Source organism: Drosophila obscura, unplaced genomic scaffold (genome assembly GCF_018151105.1).
Source record: "Drosophila obscura isolate BZ-5 IFL unplaced genomic scaffold, ASM1815110v1 contig_73, whole genome shotgun sequence".
In the NCBI taxonomy this organism is placed as follows: Eukaryota; Metazoa; Arthropoda; class Insecta; order Diptera; family Drosophilidae; genus Drosophila; species Drosophila obscura.
This window is the reverse complement of record NW_024542865.1, coordinates 9,036,072-9,045,114: the sequence shown is the minus strand read 5'-3', so window position 1 is coordinate 9,045,114 and position 9,043 is coordinate 9,036,072.

Here is a 9,043-nt window from a genome sequence, read left to right as displayed (position 1 = left end):
TTTAATAAATTCCCATTCAATTGGGGGAGTTATGCGGGTGAGCTGGTCAACCATGAGCACATGCCTCCCCCTACCCCACCCACTCGCCGCTAAGCCAAGGCTTCCTCTGCACACAATGCAAGAAATTTGCTATTGACCATCATTCATCATTAAATTGTTTCGCTAACTGTTTTCAACAATATTTTTTTGGAGCTGCGCGTGCTGACAAGCCGCTTCCGAGCAGTCCCGGTCCTGTCCTGTCCTGTCCGGGCCGATCCGATCCGGAAAGTGGATGTGGCGGTGAGGGTGGGCGGAGTGGTGGGTAGTCGGTAGTGGGAGGTTGTCGCTTTTTTTTTTTTTTGCTTCTACGCTGCCAAAATTTGATGAATTTCTTTTTTATTCATTTCACAGTCGTCCCCGGCGAATGCTCCCCTGCCCCCTGCCCCCTGTCCAGCCCTTGGAACTTTTTTTGTTGCCTTTATTTTTTCCCGAATGTTTCTTTTCTTTTCTTTTATTTTCTTTTATTTTGCTTGATTTTTATTTTATTTTATTTCACTTTTTTTGCCCGCTTCTTCACCGAACTCGCCTTCGCCCCCGCCCCCGCCCCCACCCCCACCCACTTCTTATGTCTTACAAAATTTTTCTAATCAGTCAGCGTCCACGTCCGTTTCCCATTTTTTCCTTGTCTTTTGCCGATTTCCGTTGTTGTTCCTCCTGCCCTGCTCCTCCTGTTGTGCCGTTCTGTGGGCGCCATTTCGATGCGGGCCACTGATTACGCCCACCGAAATGCTGCAATTGGTATGTGGGCGAGTCCTTGGGGGCTGTACGCAGACCCTGGAGATCTCGGGGGGCCCCGCGTAGGCAGCGAAACCTTGGAGATCTCATGGCCAAAGCCCGTGGAGACTGCTGTGTCGGAGGGCAGCGGAAAAGAGAGTAATACGAGCACGGAAGGCGGGGAGCCAGCTCTCAAGTTTCTCATTCTCTCTTCTCTTATACATCCGCCAAGGAATGGATCCTCGGATCCTCTCTGTAAGCCTCTCCTCGCTGGGCTGCCACCTTCTATGGGGGTTGCACTCTTGTATTCCTTGCACTAAGCCTTCTTTCAGCCGTCTCTCTGGCTTATTAGCACCGCCTTTGTCACGGCTGTGTTGCTTTGGAAAATGTCGCAAAGTTTTGCCCTGTGAATGGGGTTTAAGAAGTGCCATAAAGAAGAAGGCACGGGGGAGCGGGAAGGCGACACAAAAGTTGGCTTTATGCTGGAGGCATAATCAAGGATCAGCGCGGAGAATGGCGAATGGCTACGTGTCCGTCGCGATGGCAAATAATGAAGGGAGCAGTGCAGCGGGGAGGGGTGGGTGCGGGCATGGGGGTGGGCAGAAGCCCCGCAAAAGAAATGATAATAATGCTCGGGTCAAAACAATATAAATGCAAATGCAGCGACGCTGGCAGAGCAGAGCCGACGACACGCAGTCGACGGTCGACAGTCGACGGTTTTTATGGTCCTGCAACGCATTTTAATCAGTTGGCAGTCCAACTGCCTCGCTGCCTCGCTGCCTCGCTGCCCAGATCCCTACAATCCAACCAGGCACCAGGCACCAGGCACCAGGCACCAGGCACTGTGTTCTCTCCTCTGCTAGGGGCTTAGGCGTGGATGGGTGGAGGCGGAGGCGGAGGCGTGGCAGGTCTCGTGTCCTGCATGCCAAATGTGACGTCAACGGTCCAGTTTATGAGGCGGACGCAAACGCGAAAGGCGCGAAAAGTTTACGCCTGCAGCACGGCGGGGATTCAATGGTGTGGCAGATGCAGCAGCAGCAGCACCACCAGCAGCAGCAGCAGCACTCCGTACCGGATGTGGAACGTGTCCAGTTTGGCCAGCATCCTCTGGCATCCCCTGGCATCCCCTGGCATCCCCTGGCATCCTTTGGCTGGCATCTCTGGCACCTAACCAGCCTGCCCTCACCTGTTGCCGGCACATAAATCATAACTCAATTGAGTGGGCGTGCGAGTGGGAGTGGCAGTGGCAGTGGCAGTAGGAGAGAGAGTGCTGTGCTGTGCTGTGCTGGGGGAGAGAGCAGAAAGGGCCGAGCCCCAAAGCACCAAACTGCAACGAGGCTCCAATGAAAACGGAAATATGCTGGGCCGTGGGAGAGGCGGGCAGGGGGGGAACGAACTGCATGGGGTTGAATCGGAATTGATTGCGAATATCCCCAAGATTGGAGGCAGCTTAAAAAAGCTGACCAGGGACCGGAGCCCGGGACTGCCCTGCCACTGCCCTGCCACTGACACTGGCTATGGCAATGGCCGTAAATCAATCGCTGGCTGGATAATTCCCATTTGATGCGATTAGCACCGTAGCTGCGCGTGGCAAAGTTAATCGATTCAGCCGATAACTTGGCTGCGGAGGTGCTTCAAGCGTGAATCGGTTCACCCCGAAACATATCGGAATATCGCCGCTAATTTGGTTAGTCTATAACAAACTCAAGGCTGGGCTGAATAATTCACGGGCCAGAGGTGCTTTCCAGCGTGAATCGATTAACCGATAGAATTCCTTGCAGCACGTTGCAGCGTTGCATTTGGTGGTGGAGTATTTTTATTTCGGATTATTCCTCTCTCCTCACTGGAAGCATTTTCGGTGGAAATTGCTGGTGCCTGCCTGCCTGCCTGCCTGCCTGCCTGCCCCCATTCCATTTCCCATTCCCCATTCCCCATTCTACGCTCACACATTGCCTAATTAGGGCAGATGCCAGGCCAGATGCTGCCGCTTGCCACTGCCTTCCTTTGGTGGCAAAGACTGCTGCTCTGTGGCATGGAGATGTGGAGGGGTATACGCCTTTGGCCTTCTCTTGTATTGCCAATTTTACGCTTTGGCTTTGTCTTTGCTTTGTGTCATAGTCGCTGCTGCTGCCCCCGCTCCCCTACTCCTTTCCCCTCATCGCCTTTTTTCTTACGGTTTTGGTTGAGGAATTTGCATTTCCATTTGCCTGGCAGCGGGACGTTAGTTGCAGCTGCAGCTGCCTCCGAGTACTGCCTCCATTCGATGGAGGAAATTTTAATGAATTGCCAAAATCGCACAAATGCAAAACGAAAATTCAATTTGCAGATATAACAACAGGAAGAAGGAAAGCTGCGAATCGAAGCTAGCGACTGGGGGGACACCTCTTAAACTGCCTTAGTCAGTGGCTGTAAACGCCTCAATTCAAGTTGTTGCTATTGGGGTTGGTCGATCAAACGACGATAAATCTGAGGTAAAATACGGTTAATATTAAGGGACATTCAAGGGCCTAGAATATACTTTTACATCTAACGAATGCAGCAAAATACCCAAAGCAGAAACTCATGCAGAGCGGATGAATATCCTTCTTAGGCGAATATAACTACAAATAAATCTGGTAGATCCATAGATACAGTGGCAAGATGGTATATTCCCTTGAATGCGAACTCTTTAAATGTATTTCGGTATGGTACCAAAGATTTCTCTGCTCTTTTAGTCCCTGTTTCCCTGCTGTTTCATTTCCCTGCATAGTTTTTCATGTCTTTAGTCTGGTACAACTCCAGGAATCCAGGAGTGCCCTATATCTTCGTGAGGCGGGGCTCCTCCACTCTATTACGAGGTATTGAAACAATTGCAAGAGGCAGCAGCAGCAACAGCAGCAGCAGCAGCGGCGGCTGTAGCAACAATAAATAAATTGCACATTTGCGGACGTCGACGTCGACGCCTTTGCAACTTTGCCAGCAAATTGCCGTTGATTGAATTTATGTGTGTCAGAGGGGGGCAGGGGGGATGGGCAGGAGGCGTGGCACACACAGGCACACATACACACACACACAGGCACACAGGCACACAGATACACAAAGGACTCTTACATGCTTCATTATTTCTGTGGCTAAATTAAAGGATAATAGATTTATATGCTTGCCTGGGCCCAAGCAAAAATCCATAAGATACACAGACTGCTCGTAGATGCAGATGCAGGCCAAAAGCCACACACAAACACACACACACACACACACACATAGATACTTGACTCTGCACACAGATACAAAAGCATCTGCTGAAATGGGGGGAAGCACAGAGATATGTGAAGCGAAGGGAAGAGTAGAAGGGGCAGAGCAGTAATAATAACAAGCCAGGACAAGGCCCAAGAGTATCTCAATCCTGTTGTATCTGCTGCTGCTGCTGCTGCCTCTGCCTCTGCCTCTGCTGCTGTTGTATCTGCTGCCCCGACGACCTCATGGCTCGGCCAAGGAATTTTAAATGAAAAATATTTGAAATATCAAAAATGTTTATGTTGATTTTTACTCTCTCTCCCCCCCTCTACCCTCTGCCCTCTTCCGCTGGCAGCCCTCTTGCTCCCACCCCTCGTTCGATACTTTCTTTGGGGGACTGAAACGGGTGGGGGCGGGGGACTGGGGGGACTGGCTCGGGAAATTGAACGCTTGAGATGAAAATCAAATCTTGCGTGAGGCAAAGAACAAAACTTAAGCATTAGCACTAGCCCCAGCCAGCAAATGGATGTGGAAAACGAAGTGAAAATTGTGTAAAAATTCCCTCTAATTGGGTTTTCTAAGCAGTCAAATAAATGCGATGTTTTTATATTATTTATATTTGGCCTCATGGGGGATATATATAGACACATACATATGTACATATATTGCAGAACTTTCATTCATTCGAATATTTTAGATGATTTTCCATGATGCAAATTTCATATACTGTCGAATATTTGAGATACTCTTGAGCCTGGGAACAACTTTTGAATGCTAGAAACAGTTTTACATATTAGAGGAGATACATTTGCTCTGCCATTATGTTAATTATTTAGAGGCTGGGAAATACTTTCCAGGAATATTTTGCCTCTCCGTCAGCTGTTAAATGTTTCAGCTACTCCTGTATAATGCAAACATCTGTTTTTATTGCGGTGGTAGAAGTCGAAATACTTTTAAATATCTCAGATATTTTTGCATAGAACTTGAGCCAATTGGACATCTTTTTGCATAATCAAAATACAAGAAGGAGACTTAATTCAAACTTAATTTAATATGCATTTGTTGTTGTTTATTTGGTTGAAACTTTTTGAGCGTTGAAAATGCTTCGGCATATTTTGATCTATTTGAATTTTTAAGACACATTCATCCATTTCTTTTGTGGCATAATATTTAATTGAAATGTTGAACTTACTTTTGGATATGGTATTCTTAATGTGAACTCAACACCCACGGTACACACTCACATGCATGCAGATACCACCTCTGGAACACCACGAACTTGTGGCACAGTTTATGCCTTTGGCCTACCGCCACTCACATCGGTCCGAGTACAGTCAGGGCTGTCCATGGAAGTCGTTCCCCCACCACGAATTCATTTCAACTTTCACTTAATTTTTGCTAATTTTTGTTGTTGCCTTTCGCCTGCCGTTTGGTCGTTAGGCAAATGATTAAGTAATTGCTCTGGCCTGGGCTGGCCTGGGCTGGTAAGCCGGGATGGGACAGCCAACAGCGGACAGCGGACAGTGGACAGCAGAGGGCTCTGTGGCCCATGACCATCAGTGGCTAATTAGCTGGATGGCCAGAAACGAAACGAAACCAAAAAAGAAAAAAAAAAAAAAAGGAAAAAAAAGGCCGCTCGGCACTTGCTCTAAATGAGCAAAAGAATTATACGGCAATGAAGAGTGGCAAATTGAGTGAGAGCGAACGACTTTAAACCGAGCTCCATAACATGGAGCCCCCCCCCCCCCCCCCCACCAACACTCGCGGATCTCCCTGCCCCTGCCCCGCCCCACCTCTCAACCACTCACATCAGTTGCTGGTCGGTCGCCCGGTCGGTGGCCTGTGGTGAAGTTTTATTGCATAAATTAACTTGGCCAAACACAATTTTGCAATTATTCTGCAATTAATAATTTATGTGGCCTCTGTCCGAAGACCATCAAACGAGGGGGAGAGGGTGCGGGAGATACAGAATGGGGGCGGACGCTTTGGCCCTTTCAACTGCTTTAAGCGGAGACATTCTACTCCAAGTGGCTCTCGTATCTGTGTCTCCTAGCCCCCCATCCCATCCCCTCCCCATCCGCATCCCCACCCCAAGGACTTCACACTTCAGGCTTTGCGGTCGAGTTGTCATCGGCGTCTTCTTCAACTCGTGTCGCCGTTTGCCGCTGTCTGTCACTTCATTACTGTCACACGATAACTGGAAATTGTTGAGCCATACCCTTGGCTTTAAGTGGCTTTCACCTTGACGCACCACCCCCTCTCCCAGTCCCCCCTCATATACCATGTACCCCATGCCCCTGGGTGGCTCTATAAAAAGGCGATATGGCCCGGCATGGCCTGGGATGGCCTGGGATGGCCTGGAATGGCCTGGCCTGGCCACAAGGGAACTCATTATGGAAAAGTCCGGCTAACAAGTCGCATCTCTCCGTGGTAGTGGCCCATGTGCGTGAATGTGTATCGGTGTGGATGGGTGGCTGGGTGTGTGTGGGTGTCCATTCGGTGTACGTTTTATGAGTGACACTCACACACGCCCACAAGCCCACTTGATTGTATCTCAATGTGTGTGTGGGTGTCTGCGTGTGTGTGTGTGTGTAGTGGGTGTGCGGAAATTAGAAGGTGAACTATGCGGATACCCTGTGTGGCAATTGGAAGTGAAGGGTTCCTGCGAACTCTGCGAAGAATGGTAAAAGCTGCTCAACACTGGCAAACAGTGTTGATTAAGGATTTAGGGTAGAGATGAAAGACCCCCCCGCCCCCAAGAGGTAGAGGTAGAAGTGGAATGGAAACTAGTAAGTAAAATAAAAGTGTTCCTGCCACTAGCTCCAAGTGTTCGTTTCCAACACTATTAAATAGTGTTTAAAAGTCGTAATTCCCTTCGGCATACATGTGCTCTTTGAGGGCTCTTTCCTTGCGGCCTAAGCTACCTCCAGGGATTCGTGTGTCCTGCTGGGTGGCAACTGAATCGCATCCGCATCTCGCAGACACATTCTGCACATTATTGGAAATCGTGCGCTTCGTTAGCGGCAAATCTGTTGCAAAGTAGCCCCAGACAAGCGCCCACTCCATCTCCAGCCATGGATGCTGGCTGCTGGCTGCTGAATGCTGGATGCCATGCCATTCCCTGACCAGGCAGGCTGGACCAGACCCAAGTCGCAAGTCGCAAGTCCAATCCAAGCCTATTCCATCCCTCAATGTGGGTGCTGCTGCAGCCGGGGTCCCGGGTCTTGTATGTGACATTTTCCTTTCCTTTCTTTTCTTTTCTTTTCGAGCATTCGAGACGTTTTTTGCTTGGCCTTCAGCACCACACGCATACACCCGCACCCGCACCCCACCCCTCCCTCAGCCAATGTGCTTTGCTTTGTGTTCGTGCGTCTTTTGCCCCAGGCCTTGTTGCCTCGAAGCTTATCATTTATTGCTGCTGATTGCTTTGGCCGTCCAACCTACCACCCACACGGACACCCACCCTGCGGAGTGTCTCTCCGAGCCCTCCCACCCCCTGCTACCCCCTGCTACCCCTGCCCGGGTGGTTTTTTTCTTCTGTTGTTGCTTTTTCTTCTCTCTGCATATGCATATGCGTGGCAAACGAAATGAAACGAATGCAGAAAAAAGTGCCAATAAAGAAATTTAATTTAATTTCCCAACTTTGAGATATGGAAAACCCAATCCCCCCTGCACCCCGCCCATTTGCGGATGGAAATCGAAACGCATTTGTCAGCATTTTTGTATTTAAACTTTTCTTCGTATGTTTTGTGCCTTTTTTCTCTTTTCTCTTTTCTCTTTTTCCTTTTTGCTTTAAAGAAGAAATTTTGAAACATTTTGTGGCAGTTCAAGCGAATGAATGGCCGCAGAGGGAGACGGGGCCAAAGGGCTGGGGGGTAGGAGGTATTTACGATTTACATATGCTTATAATTTGGTACATCGAAAATGCCCCCCCATCGGTGGCAGTCGAGTCTGGGAACCCTTGTCCTGCGGGGGTGACGGCGAACACAAAGAACATGTGGAAATATGAATAGAATTAACGCAGGGAGAGAGAGAGAGAGATTGGCTGGAGCTGAGAGCAGCCTTTCAACAGGCAGCTGGGGCAGGTGGCCATCCACATGGATAATGAGCCTCAGGTGGAGGAGTCCCAAGCTCAGCCGAGGCTACGATGAAGTACTTAAAGGAATTCAACAGCAACCGAATCGATTGCAAGCCGAGAATTGAGTCGAGCCAGGGAGAAACACTTTCTGTGTCTGCAGATATTCTGAGTCTCCATTTTAGGTATTTGTATTATGTACGCCATAACTTTTCCTTTCTTTCGTGTCCAGTCCACCATTTCCCCCTGCAAAATACGACACGAAGTGCACCAGAAGCATTGCAAAAGTGCAACATTGTGCAGGCAACATTGAGTCTGTTCTGGTGCAACGATTGGAATTTGATTGGTGAGCAACCGACCACTCCGTACAAAGACCTCCACAACACACTCCTTGCATACGCGTTCCCTGACACCCACCTCAGACCACCTTAGCTCCACGTCCGTGTACTTCTTTGCACTTTTTCTGTGGCTAATTTCGATGGTGGCCTGGAAAGCAATCACGAAACCACAGGCCAAGGCTTTGCTTGCTGATATTTTTAGAGAATATTCAGACAAAATATTTCAAGCAAGACTTGATCATAATTAATACAAATATTTTTCATACTCCAGCAACAGAATAGAACGCGGCACAATTGATGCCAAGCATTCCACATACAACAAATATGTGGCACCGGGGCTAGTGTGGAACATTCCCGGCATGTTGATTTGAATGTAGTTAGGTTTTGATTCAATTGTAATGTTTTGGGTATGAATATTTGCTCCTTGAAATGGATATGTGAATACGATATTTGATTATTATAGCTCGTTGTTTCGCCTTATCGCGTCGTTCGTCTTGATTTTCCGTCTTTCGTCCTAGCAGGTAACTTCTCTTTCCACTTCCCCATTTATGGAAGGCTTGCCACTCCGTAGTACTACTCAGCTGTTCATGGGAGGGTAGGCCCTACCCATTCCCACATATACACGTATGTATTAGATGCTTGATATTTATGGAGAGACGTGCAA